At 43.3% G+C, this 13,398-nt stretch overlaps 1 protein-coding gene and 1 long non-coding RNA gene across 8 annotated transcripts in view; one reads left to right on the top strand and one right to left on the bottom strand.

The window, feature by feature from the left end:
* LOC310706706 overlaps positions 1-4,335 on the top strand; it is a 35,326-nt gene extending 30,991 nt beyond the window's left edge. The window contains exon 3 of the long non-coding RNA XR_014526095.1: positions 3,671-4,335. This is a non-coding gene — a long non-coding RNA (uncharacterized lncRNA). The remainder of the gene's footprint in view (positions 1-3,670) is intronic.
* RET (ret proto-oncogene) overlaps positions 1-13,398 on the bottom strand; it is a 121,421-nt gene that overhangs the window by 49,214 nt on the left and 58,809 nt on the right. The gene's annotated exons all lie outside the window — the stretch shown is intronic.

Raw genomic sequence — 13,398 nt, 5'->3', positions numbered from 1 at the left:
CCCAAGAGGCTCAGTGGTTTAGACCAAAAGGGAATATACAGTCTCAGATTGGAAAAAAAGTTCCCTATCCCAAGATTAACCTCTTAATCATTATCCCAAACTGTAACCAAGTGACAAATGCACGCAGCTGCATTTGCCCACATTCATCCTTTGGCATCCTTGTCTCTCCCCCTTCTCCTTCCTCGCAGGGTGTCCAAAAAGAGGGCAAAACACGACATAGATTTACACGCACTACTTTACATGTACAGATGCAGATTTAGAAACCATTGCTGCAATTTAAATTTCACAGAAGGCAAGCCGATTAATTTCCATTCAGATCAGCACAAATCAATTGCAGTATTCAATTAATTCGCACCCCGCCCCAGATAACCCCAAATTAATAAGGACCTATCCAATTAAGTTACCCCCGATTAATTGCCCACCCAGATCCCGCTCCAAAATCATTTCCTCTTCAACTGCTTGCCCCAGTCATCAATCATCATTACCCAGCTCCATAAATTAAATTCCAAAGAAGTAATAAGGTGCCTGGGTGCACAATTCTGTTTGGAGTGGGAGTCTTAACAAAAGACAAGGAGGGTGGGGTTTATGGCTTTAAAAAGCAATTAATGCAATGGCCTGCTGTTGCTTTCCCCGCTGTGGCACATTGCAAGTAAGGTAATTCCATCCCCAAATCACCTCCTGACCAGCATCTTATGCTGTGTATACAGTCTGCAACCCCATATCAAGACCCACTTCTTTTCTGTGAAATAAGCATTCATAGAAATAGGGCATCATGAAGTCTCCACCCTCCTCCTAACAGCAGTCAGTAGGGTTGAAGCAGAAGGGCAAAGGGGGTGGGGCAACTGATGGTAATATTGTTGGGGTTCTTTGGTCACACTTTTTAATATCTAGATATGGGTCTTTACCATGAGTGTCCCTCTGCAAAAAGATGGGTTCAAATCAGCTTACAAAAACAAACATTTAAAAAACAAGAGTAAACCAAGCCTGAGGGCTGGCTTGTGATATTTGTATTGATTTGTAAGCTGTGCATGAAGTTTTCCAGGCTGCAGAGCGGGGTACAAGCGCTCTGAAAAATTAATTACTCGGGGCAAACTAAATTATCGTACTTATGTACACAATTTATTTGCATCATTTGTCAATATGAAATATTATAAATAAATAAACACACACAGAGAGAGACGGGAGGTAATTAAATATGAAGCTGAAAGAAAACCTTCATTGGCTGAGTCTATCAGGGATCTCTTCAATCATTTGTTTCTAAATGAACACTGAGTGAATATTGGCCTGAAATGACAACTTATTTTAGGAATGTTTATTGATTACGATTTGTTATTTCTAGTCTTTAATTTTTTTCTTCAGTTTTCATTTGATAATTTTTTTTCCACCAAAAAACTTGTCAAGCTCACAAAACCAGGCTTAACTACGGTGGTTTCAGTTGCTGGGGGCGGGGGGGGGGCGGGGAGAGAATCTTGGTTACAAACTAGGAGGCAAAAGATTTTCCCCTAATTATATACTTTACACTGTGCAAAGAAGGCCTCTTTATGACACTTATTTAAACTACATTTGCTGTATTTTCAGAGAACAGCATTTCTATCACAGAATAAAAAGTCCCATTTCTTATCCCTAGGATTTCACCACATCTTATTGATACCAGGTCGTGTTATTAACTATATCCTTATTTATTCTGATTGTGAAGCCGGGGCTCTCTCTCTTTTTAACATATAGAAAAGATAACAAGGTTACCAGACAAACCATGATGCTTGCTATTAATAACCCACTATTTGTGGTTAAGTATCATATTTCAGTAATCAATCAGAGCGGTGGTGGAAGCGAGAGTTCTTAAGATGGCTACAGTTATTAATGATGATTGACAGTTGTTCAATTGCAAATATTTAACTACTTGATGTTTCACTATTCTAGCATAAAATCATGGAAGTGGGAAGGCATGAGTTGTTGGCGGTCTCTGAAGGGAATCCCCCACAAAATTGATTTCCTATGTGCTTCCTTGAGCTTATGCAGAAAATGAGTAGCAGAGGGGGTTTTTTGTCTACAAAGCGATGTTCAATCTTCCAAAACACTGCTTTGCACATACATACAGAATATATATTTACTTTACTCTTGAATATGCTCCCAGTACTGAAATAATTAAACATATATAACTAAGGAGTCTCTTATGAGCATACTACAAGTTGTTGGCATCTGTCTGTCTCGAGAGACAATGGAGTATGCCTCCAGGGGTGAAGTCAAAACCACTGTGTTAGCAGCACTGAAGTGACTTCCTCAAGGCACAAGCGTGGGCAGTGTGTATTGAGCTCCTGGGCTGCCCAAACAACAAGACCCTCCCCCCCCCCCTTGGCCTTGTTGATGTGGTCCAAAGGAACGCAGAGCAATACTTGGCTACAGGAGTTGCTGGAAGGAGGGGCAGAAGGTGCCATCCAACCGTTGTAGGGACTCCACTCTGGATTTGTGTAGGATTTATTCCTTAAAAAGGTAAAGGTACCCCTGCCCGTATGGGCCAGTCTTGCCAGACTCTAGGGTTGTGCATTCATCTCACTTAAGAGGCTGGGAGCCAGCGCTGTCCGGAGACACTTCCGGGTCACGTGACCAGTGTGACGAAGCTGCTCTGGCGAGCCAGCACCAGCGCAGCACACGGAAACGCCATTTACCTTGCCACTATAAAGCGGTACCTATTTATCTACTTGCACTTAAGGGTGCTTTCGAACTGCTAGGTTGGCAGGAGCTGGGACCGAAAGACGGGAGCTCACCCTGCTGCGGGGATTCGAACCGCCAACCATGCAATCGGCAAGTCCTAGGCGCTGAGGTTTTACCCACAGCGCCACCCGTGTCCTTACAAGTACTTAATTATGTCCCCCCCCCCATTCACAGTGGGAAAGCAAGATTTCACCTGCCCCACTGATCACCTTTAAGTGAGCAGAGCATCAGAGTACAACGTGCACATGTCCTGTTACCAAATCTCATGAGAGAACCTTAGGTGTAAAAATGATGGTCCAATCCAACAGGAGGGTGGAAAACTACTCACACAAAATGGTGGGTGGCTGTGAAGAAAAGAAGAAGAGTTTGGATTTGATATCCCGCTTTATCACTACCCAAAGAGTCTCAAAGCGGCTAACATTCTCCTTTCCCTTCCTCCCCCACAACAAACGCTCTGTGGGATGAGTGGGGCTGAGAGACTTCAGAGAAGTGTGACGAGCCCAAGGTCACCCAGCAGCTGCAGGTGGAGGAGCAGAGACGTGAACCCGGTTTCCCAGATTACGAATCTACCGCTCTTAACTACTACACCACACTGGCTCTTCTTGTGAATGCTCTTCTTGTGTGCAACTCTAATAATACTGTGTTCAATGCCACTTCAAGGGAGAGAGTAAGAATAGAGCACTTGATTCAGAATGGAGGGCTTGGTTTAAATCTCCCCCCAGTGATGATGACCAGTATTGAAAAAAGATTTGGGCAGACTGCTAGGTTGGTCTTTGAGCCCACTCAAACATGAGCACAACCCACCACTACCCTTTTCCACTGACATTTTGGAACAGGGCATCCAAAGGCAGAATAAGTGCTCACAGAAGATGACAATTTGGCATCCCAGAAATAGAAAAGTCACTGTCTACTTCCTGTCACCATAATTCACAGCTATCTTTTCTTTTCTTTTTCGTAGGGTACAGAAGTCTTCCATCTGTGTTGCTTGGTCTCTATTGGGCTCATTCACACAAAGAAAAGTCTCCAGTTGACTCTGCATTCAACAAATGATAATCACATATGAAGTAACTGATCCATCACCTTCACACACCTCTCTCCAGGTTCACTGATGACACAGACAGCATTATTACGATGTCACAATTCCATGTAACTGCTAAGCCTCACCTTCAAATATAGGGCAAGGCAAGGGAAGGGCACAGGGCTGGTTGGGATGAATTTCTCAGCTTCTGTATAGGTCCCTTGAAAGCATTACAACCCCGTATGAACATCTGGTGAGACTTTGGATAACAAGAGGAGGAAGAGAGGGGGGAAAGGAGAAGAAGGATCTGAGAAGCACTGTGTTGGGGTTCTCTTTTCTACCATTTCAGCCCCGGTCTGAAGTGATTATTTGTATCTTCATGAATAAATACAGCAATACTATCTCCTCAGAGACTTCACATACCTTGCTAGGGAATCTCTCTTAAGTGCGTAACTGACGAGATAATATATGACACTGCAATTAGAGAAAAAGGAAACGGAAACACTCTCAAGCATTATCTGCCTCTCGTTCTTTAATATTAATGCTGACTGTCTGTGAAAGTTGTATTAACAGTAATTCACAGAGAATGACCTGTTGAGCTAAACCATGGGATGAAGCTGAATCACTTGGTAGCCAGATTGGAGTGTAGTGCTACTTATACTTATCCCCCAAAGCTGCTCTTTCCTGTCCCTTTCTCTTAGTCAGCAGCAACAGACATCAAGTCATACAAATTAGCTGCTACTGTACTTTTCCTAAGTGCAACACAGTCACTTTGAAATATAAGCTGACCATAGGAATCAAACAAGGGGGTCCCTGCAAAAATATGACGCATGGGATCATGTTGTTCTAATAGGAGCAAGTCAGTGGTGAAACTGAGAAGGGGCTGCTAGGTATGTCGTACCAGCCCAAGATCTGAAGGCAGTTAGGGAGTTCTCTCAGCAAGCTATATGCTACAATTTGTTTGTTTTACTAAAAAAAAACAAAACTACCTAGATTGGATTTGTTGTTAAGGGAGATGGGGCACTTCTTTAAACAAAAATCTAAATATGTTCAATAGACTGCAGGTACTCAACAAGAAAGGTACTCACTATATGAACAGAGGCTACTACTATTCATTATCAACTTTTATGTATTTTTTTTTAAAAAAAGCATATCCAAAGTTGGTAGGGTATTTGTAAATGAGTTAAAGATGATGTGAAAGAGCTAAAAGAGCAAAACAGGCTGCAGGTTCCCACCATCATACAGCCTGCTTAGGCCACTGGAACAAATATGGCGGTCCAGATATCCAACTATTTCAATTTCCAACCCTCCTTTAGGCCATTTTTAAAAAACGGGTCTATATACCAAAGATGGTTCCTACCTGAAGATGGTCTCTGGCATGTGCCCTATATCATAGGCTACACTCAAATGATAGTTCTTAGGGCCATGTCTCCCACATTACCTCAGAGCTGTGCCTCACCTCCCAGGAGTGATACTGGTTTCAGAACCATCTTCATTATAGCTACCTCCCATGTGAAACAAGGCACCAGGGGTCTCAGGCAGCCAGGTCCAGGAGGTCAGCCTTCAAAAGACTTCAAAAGCTTCTTTTTTTATATAAGGTTCCAAGGAACTGTCTCTGGAGTGTAGTTATCTGACAGAACACAGCACAAGGAAACATCTGAGCTTAGAAACAAGAGAACTGTGCAGTCCATGAACTTGACTGACTGAACTCAGGGAACTTCTCTGACCCAAATGAGATAAATCTTTGGCAGAATTCCTAAATATAAGAAGTGGTTAACCTGTGGCTTCTCCAGATTTTGTTGGACTGCAGTTCCCCCCATCTCTGGCTATTAGTCATGTTGGCTTGATAGAGTGATAGAGTCCAACAACATCTGGAAGGCCACAGGTTAGACGCCCCTACTAAATATATTTTCTGGGTGAAACTCAGACTTCCAGGGAGTTTGAAGAGCGCTGTCGGAGCTGTGATTAATATTCAACACTTGGACAAAGCGTAGGAACACTTTTAAGCGTTGCGCAATTTTTGTAACACTTCACCAAAAGCACTTCCTTTTCAAACACAAAAATCAAAACATGGAAATTCAGCTCAGCTCTAAGAGCGGAATAAAAAGTTTGCACCATCCCATTGCCTCACACAAAACTGGCAATACAGGAGGTACTTTTTTCAATATTTTCCTTATTTTCAAAACGTAGTTGGAACAGTATCATGTCGTTATTCTTTTATATATGAAAAAAAAAAATCAGTGAAAGCCTCTGCTGGCAGCTGAAAACTGCTAAAGAACTGAGCGATAAACATAACTATGCACCTCTCATGTGAAAGTGCTTTCATTATGAAGAACTGCTATTCCCTTTTCAAACATTCAATGGGGTTGTGAAGGCACAATTCTGTTTTTCAATCCACAAAGTAAACTGATGCAATCAGTTTCTGCCACAGGTCTAAAACTGGCATGAGACATCCAACTTTACATTTATCAACTGCAAACATATTCATGGTGGAAAGAACTCTGTAGAAAAAGGCACAAATTCCCCATGCCCATGAAGTTGCAGCCAGGATTGATACGCAGCCTGTCTTAAAAAACCAAGCTTCAACTTCAAAAACATTGGCTGAGGACCCTGGGTTATCACTTGTATACTTGCCAAAAAACAAACAAACAAAAACACCCTTTGTATAAAGTGCAACAAATTCTGTATTTTTTTCATTAATTTGCTCAGAAATATGATTTATGTGCATTGCTTACTGTTTAATTACTTTGTTTTCTAGAAGTTCCTTCCTGCTTGTTTGTAAGGAAATAGTCAATTAAGAATCTAATGAATCCTCTCCTGTGACAGAATTAATTTGGGAAGCTGTGACCTCATGTAAAGAGGCATCAAAGCTGGTTAATATGTAACACAGAGACACTCCGTGCAGACGGATGATCATTACATGAAGCATCTTTGATCTGCTGTAGTTTCCAGCAAAACAGGGGAAAACATGCGATCTGCTCCAGCTCTGGCAAAAAAACACTGTACATCGGAAATGTACGGTAATGTTAAGAGCAGACGGTGTTACTAAGATATGGCAAAGATGATGGAATGTAATCCCCGAAGAGGAAAGTACTGCAATTTTCCACCTTTGATTTCAGACACATGGTAAGAACATCACTAGACCTCCAACAACTCAACTTGGAACAAATCAGACATAGCTCAGAGCCTCACATAAATGGAAGCAGAAATCTCAGTTGAATGTCTATGGATCAAGATGGGGTGTCTTTATGTAACTTATTTATGCTTGAATTACCGTATTTTTCGCCCTATAGGACGCACTTTCCCCCCTCCAAAAATGAAGGGGAAATGTGTGTGTGTCCTATGGGGCGAATGCAGGCTTTCGTTGAAGCCTGGAGAGCGAGAGGGGTCGGTGCACACTGACCCCTCTTGCTCTCCAGGCTTCAGGAGAGTCCCAGCGCCAGCCCCACAAGGTCGGGGGACAGAGGGAGGCGGAACGCCGCCATCCTGCTGTCTCCCGAAGTGGTTTGGAGGCTGACGGCGGGGAGACCCCACCGCCAGCCCCGCAAGCTCCGGGAACAGTGGGGAGGCGCAGCGCATCTTCCCGCTGTCTCCGGACCTGATCTGAAGGCGGGCGGCGGGGAGAAGAGCACTTCTCCCCGCTGCCGGCCCACAAGCGCCTGGGGGGGGGAAATAATTTTTTTCCCTTTATTTCCCCCCCCCAAAAAACTTGATGAGTCCTATGGGCTGGTGCGTCCTATGGGGCGAAAAATGCGGTATGTTGTTGTTGTTTAGTCGTTCAGTCGTGTTCGACTCTTTGTGACCCCATGGACCAAAGCACGCCAGGACTCCTGTCTTCCACTGCCTCCCGCAGTTTGGTCAAATTCATGCTGGTAGCTTCGAGAACACTATCCAACAATCTCGTCCTCTGTCGTCCCCTTCTCCTTGTGCCCTCCATCTTTCCCAGCATCAGGGTCTTTTCCAAGGAGTCTTCTCTTCTCAGGAGGTGGCCAAAGTATTGGAGCCTCAGCTTCACAATCTGTCCTTCCAGTGAGCATCCAGGGCTGATTTCCTTAAGAATGGATCGGTTTGAAAACTTGGTGATTTGTGGGGAAATGAATCACTTGGCATGATTTGTAGACCCAGCAAATTCCATTTGAAATGGGATACCTAACAACCCTGCTGAATACTCAGTTGCCACCGGGTTGCACAAGAGCCCTCTTGGCCTGTTACTCGTGTGAAAGGGCAACGCAGATTCAACGGGGCTGTGCATTCAGCCTCAACCCTGGAGTTGGTTTTACTCCTTGCAGCCCTCACAGGTTGATTTAGAGAGGAGTAGGTTTCCCAGATGATTAAGAACCCTAAACCCTAAAGCATATTGGAGAGTCTATGTCAGACTTTCTCAACCCGTGGGTCCCCAGATGTTGTTGAACTACAACTCCCATCACCCCTAGCTAGCAAGGCCAGAACTCAGGGATGATGGGAGCTGTAGTCCAACAACATCTGGGGACCCACAGGTTGAGAACCGCTGGTCTATGTAGAGAAAAGGTTGTCTCCTTTGGTATGTTATCTCTCAAAAGACTAGGGGCTGGAATGGACTGTGCTACCTCAGGGTGTTGGCCTAAAGATGTACAGTACTTGGATAGCTCAGTTGTTTAGAGCGGGTGCTGATAACACCAAGGTTGCAGGTTCAATCCCTGTATGGGACACTTGCATATTCCTGCATTGCAGGGGGTTGGACAGATGACCCTCAGGATCCCTTCCAACTCTACAATTCTACGAAATCCCCTTCATAGTTCTGTTTATCTTTCTGAGTGAGTACCATGAGAAGAGGGCATAGACCTCTAGGCCAACTAGGTCAAACACCAGGGCCTCTACAGAGACCAATGAGACTGCTATGGACTGCATACTGCAAATAAAGCTCTCCCATGTACTGTGAGCCTCTGCCTCCCATACTTCAGAAGGTCCCATCCCCAGTGGGCCTGAAATCCACCACTGAATTCTGCATCCTTCCAGAATTTAGAACTGCCCTTGAGTGCATAAAGAAACTTAATGTGAATCACCAATGCCTTTATAATAGTCTTTAAAATATTCTGATCTACCCAAAAACAAACACACAAAGCAACCCTTTCTGTGGAGGACTAAATGCAAAACCACACCATACATTTAAAGCACACTGAAAGCACATGGCTTCTCCCACAGAATCTTGGGAACTGCAGTTTCCCACTCACGGAGCTATGATTCACAGTACCCTTTGCAAGCCACAGTTCCCAGGATTCTTTGGAGGGAAATCAGAAGTTTTAAATGTTCAACTGGATATGCTCTTAAATACGAGGTGTGGATCTGCCCTAAGCTGACAGAGTAATCGCTTGTACAATGCGCAGCAGTATTGACTCAAGTCTTGTTAATAACATTTACATGAGTTAATGATATACGATCTGTGAGCACCTGATGCTGTAGCACTGTGAGCAGGTGTGACACAAATGCAAGAACAGGAAACTAACGACAGTATCCTGTTTTTATTTTGATTGTGTTCTGTTTTATATACTAGAAGCTGTTTTATATAGAGATTTTTAAAAAGTAATAGTTACAATTCAAGTATTTCCGTTTTTTAAAAAAAGGGCAAACTGATCCCCCAGACCAACCAGGAAGCATTTTTTGAAGAGAAGCAACAAACAGTGTTTACTATATGATAACTTTAACAGAGTCCCTTAGTTCTCCCACATGGATAATATATGTGGAAAACAAAAGTGGAAACTCAATTCCATCTGCTAATCATGTAGAGGGAAACTTAGTAAGTCAGTGTTCAGCAGCCCTTGTTATGTCCACAAAATACTAGCACCTGTCCTGTCCCTTCATGCCCATTTCTCTCACCTCTTCCTCTTTTTTTTTGTACTTTCCTTTGAGCTAACTGTGAAGACACACTGCAGCACAAAGAACTCTGGCAACCATACCAACCAATAACTGAGCCTTCTGAACCACCAGTAAAACAGACGCGTTTCAAGATAGTGCTTCAAGCTTGGGGTTTCATGTGATAAGTTGCATTTCTTAGGGGGAAATCTTGCTTATCTGTGTTTTGGCCTAAGCAAATCAGTATATTTTTGGTTGTTTTTGCATTTGCACACCTATAAATCTGTTCCATGCCATTTCTGCATTCAACTGAAATTGTTATTGAGTAAAGGAAATGTATCAAAATAGGTTTAAAATGCACTTAGAAATTATTCTTCTGAGTCAAAAATAGTTTTAAAACAGTATGCAAAGACAAGGTTCCCTGTGTCTTTTTTTTAATATAAAAAAGTTCCAATATTTGGGAACACCGGCAGATAATTAAGTTCCAACCTGCACATTAGTCCAGGAAGCATGGATCAAGTCACTTTGCAATAGAATTCCCAAAGTTCATATTCCTAATCTGAATCTACCCTAAGGCCTAGCATGTATATATACTTGGGAAGGCATGGGAAAAGTATGATTTGTGACCCTCTCCATTTGTTATATTGAGCACACATATATGTGGGCACCTCATCTGCATTGCATGTGTATAAATATGTGTGTGTAACATGAAAATTCATCAGCATTTTAGTGTGACTTTCTCCTAATAAACATATTTTTGCATGTGGTTTTCTCTAATGTAATGCATGTTTCCACTAATATATACTTTTTTGTAAACGTTTGGTTCGAGAACTGCATCACAACGAGATTCAGAGGTGCACACATTTTGAAGGACAGCTGTGTTTTAGTTCTCCCACTGTCCTGAGCAGTGCAAATTAGGTAGGTTCAATTTTTACTGCAAACTGAATTCAATCTCTCCCTCACCCCTAGCCCCAGTCGCATGTACAAACTCCTTATCCTTTCCAGCTGTTATACAGAACAAAACCTAACTGGTACAGGAGAGCACCCTGTTCTCAATGTTTGTCACAATGGGTCTTCCAAGGTCAAAACAGGGACTCTCCAAGGTTTCCAAAGTGTAACACAAATATGCTACTTGTATCACAGTGATTGCTCCCCTTGGGGGAAAAGGAAGAGGTGAAGATCAACAAGCCCACATCCTGATCTACAGTTAAGGCTCATCCAAATATTTGCAACATTCTACTTTTGTCTCACAATATGTACTTCAAGTACCGAATAACTGCTTGCCAAACAGAACACAAGACACTAGAAAACTCCCTTTTTTGCCAAAACAGTTTTGTGCCTTCTCCGTTAGCAACTTTTCTGCTGCTTCCCTCAGTGTCTAAAATAAGGTGACACAGTCAGATGCAGAAACACCCAAAAGGGTGACATCCATTGTGCAGGCTCTCTAGGGAGCAACTTGAATGCTCTTGTATCAGCAGCAGCGACACTTGAGCAACAGGGTGACTGCTCACAGAGTACAGTTTGCACAGAAAAGAAGCAGCATTCCAATTGCCCTCTAAGGGCCCACCCGAAATACTGTTTTTGTGCCTCACTGAAACACATAGCTCAGTTAGCAGTGCATGAGACTCTTAAGGTCATGGGTTCGAGCCCCACACTGGGCAAAAGATTCCTGCACTGCTACAGACTGGACTAGTTGGCCCTCATGGTCCCTTCCAACTCTAGAAAGTCTATGATACTTGAAAATTTCATATTATTAATGTTTCTTGTATGTCTGGGCACCAGTGTGAGGCTCGCCTCTTTCTTCCTCTTTTGCCACTACAGTCATACCTTGGGTTGCGAATGCTGTGGGTTGCATGTTTTCGGGTTACGGACCACGCCAAACCCAGAAGTACTAGAACGGGTTACTTCCAGGTTTCGGCGCTCGTGCATGCACAAAACTGCAAAATGACGTCATGCACATGCGCAGAAGAGCCGAATCGCATCACGTGCATGCGCAGATGCAGCACTGCGCGTTGCAAATGTGCCTCCCGCACGGATCACGTTCGCAAACCAAGGTATGACTGTACCTGGGATATCTGGTTGATCCAAGGAGCCCCAAGGTGTATACAGTAACTTGAATGTTCTCTAGCATTAATGCCATTCAAAACATGGTTGAATTGTTTTAGCAGCGCGTGTTGAAGAATTACTGGAAAAGGGATATTTTCTAATCTGTGTGAAAACAAAGTCAAATTAAAACATAGGCCATTTCAGCTTAGCCCTATTTGAAATTCCAACAGAAAAAGATACACAAACAGTATTTTCCCACAAATTTGTAACTGCTTTGCCTACTGACATACTGGAAGGAGTAAGGGGAAGGTTCCTCTCTCCCTTGTGCTGTAAAGAAATGTCAGCAAACTAGAAACACACATGCCAACTTTCAAGATTTGGGAGTGGGGAATTAACTTACATTTGTGGTGTGTGTGCGTGTGTGTGTGTGTGTGTGTATGAGAGAGAGAGAGAGAGAGAGAGAGAGAGAGAGAGAGAGAGAGAGAGAGAAGGGCAGTTGAGCTTCTAAACCCTGTTCCTATTAGCATTTAAGTGCTGGTTTTTGGAATTAAAGTTTCAATGAACATAAATGCAACCTTTGGCAAGCTTCCATATAAGCAGGGGCGGGGGAGGGACCTTGTCTGATTTCCCCTGCATCAAAGCTTTTGTCCTCAAAGTTTAAATTGAAGCCTTCCCCCCATTTTTTCTGCAATTATTTTGATGGTCTGCTGTTTGATATAGGGCATTTCAATTAGTTGCAGGATTTTGCAAAGAAATTGCCAAGTGTATAGATATAATTTACTGGTAACCTGAAGACCTTGAAAAGTGGGTAGGGACTCAAGCTTAGTCTAGGACACAGCCAACACTCACATGGAAGTTGGATGAATACCAACAGACTCTCAACTGTATTGGCACTTATAGCAATTAAGAAAGTCTATCTCCTGTCAGGAAGGCATTCAAATGAAGTGGCTATCATATTGATCACTGTTCCAAGCTGCTGATCTGAAGCTTAGCACTTCTACAGCAATAGCACAATAAGGACAAACACTCAGAGGGTTGCCCACATGGCTCCAAATTGGGGTTGCCACACTGCACCCGAAACCAGTGTTAGAAACTCAGATATATAAGCTAGGCACCAAGTGGCTCTTTAAACCAGGGTTACAGTCACCCAAACGGAATGCCTAGTTGCCATTTTTCGGCCAGACAGCTCAAAAGTCGCATTTTTCAAGACGACTTTTTGGTTCCTCAAATTCATTCTGATTGTGCTGATAAAATATAATGGATAGAATTCTACAGGATGTGTTGCTAGTACAGTGGTACCTCAGGTTACATACGCTTCAGGTTACATACGCTTCAGGTTACAGACTCCGCTAACCCAGAAATAGTACCTCAGGTTAAGAACTTTGCTTCAGGATGAGAACAGAAATCGTGCTCCGGCGGTAGCAGTAGGAAGCACCATTATCTAAAGTGGTGCTTCAGGTTAAGTTTCAGGTTAAGAACGGACCTCCGGAATGAATTAAGTACTTAACCTGAGGTACCACTGTATGTGAAATCAGGAATGATCCAAGGATCCCCAGGCATGCCCCTCCAGGTGGTGGAGACGTCAGGCACCATCCTGGCGCCCGGGCATCTTAACTTGGTCTCAAGTGGCCGATAGCCAGGTGTAAACTGCACCTGGCGCCTGGAGAATTTCAAACACGGTCCCAGACATGGGACACATATACAATGGTACCTCAGCTTACAGTCGCTTCAGGTTACAGATTCTGCTAACCCATAAGTAGTACCTTAGGTTAAGAACTTCACCTCAGGATGAG

The sequence above is a fragment of the Podarcis liolepis genome (assembly GCF_965112155.1).
Source record: "Podarcis liolepis genome assembly, chromosome: 5".
Taxonomy (NCBI): Eukaryota; Metazoa; Chordata; class Lepidosauria; order Squamata; family Lacertidae; genus Podarcis; species Podarcis liolepis.
The sequence above is the reverse complement of the archived record's forward strand: the minus strand, read 5'-3'. Positions and strand labels throughout refer to the sequence as shown.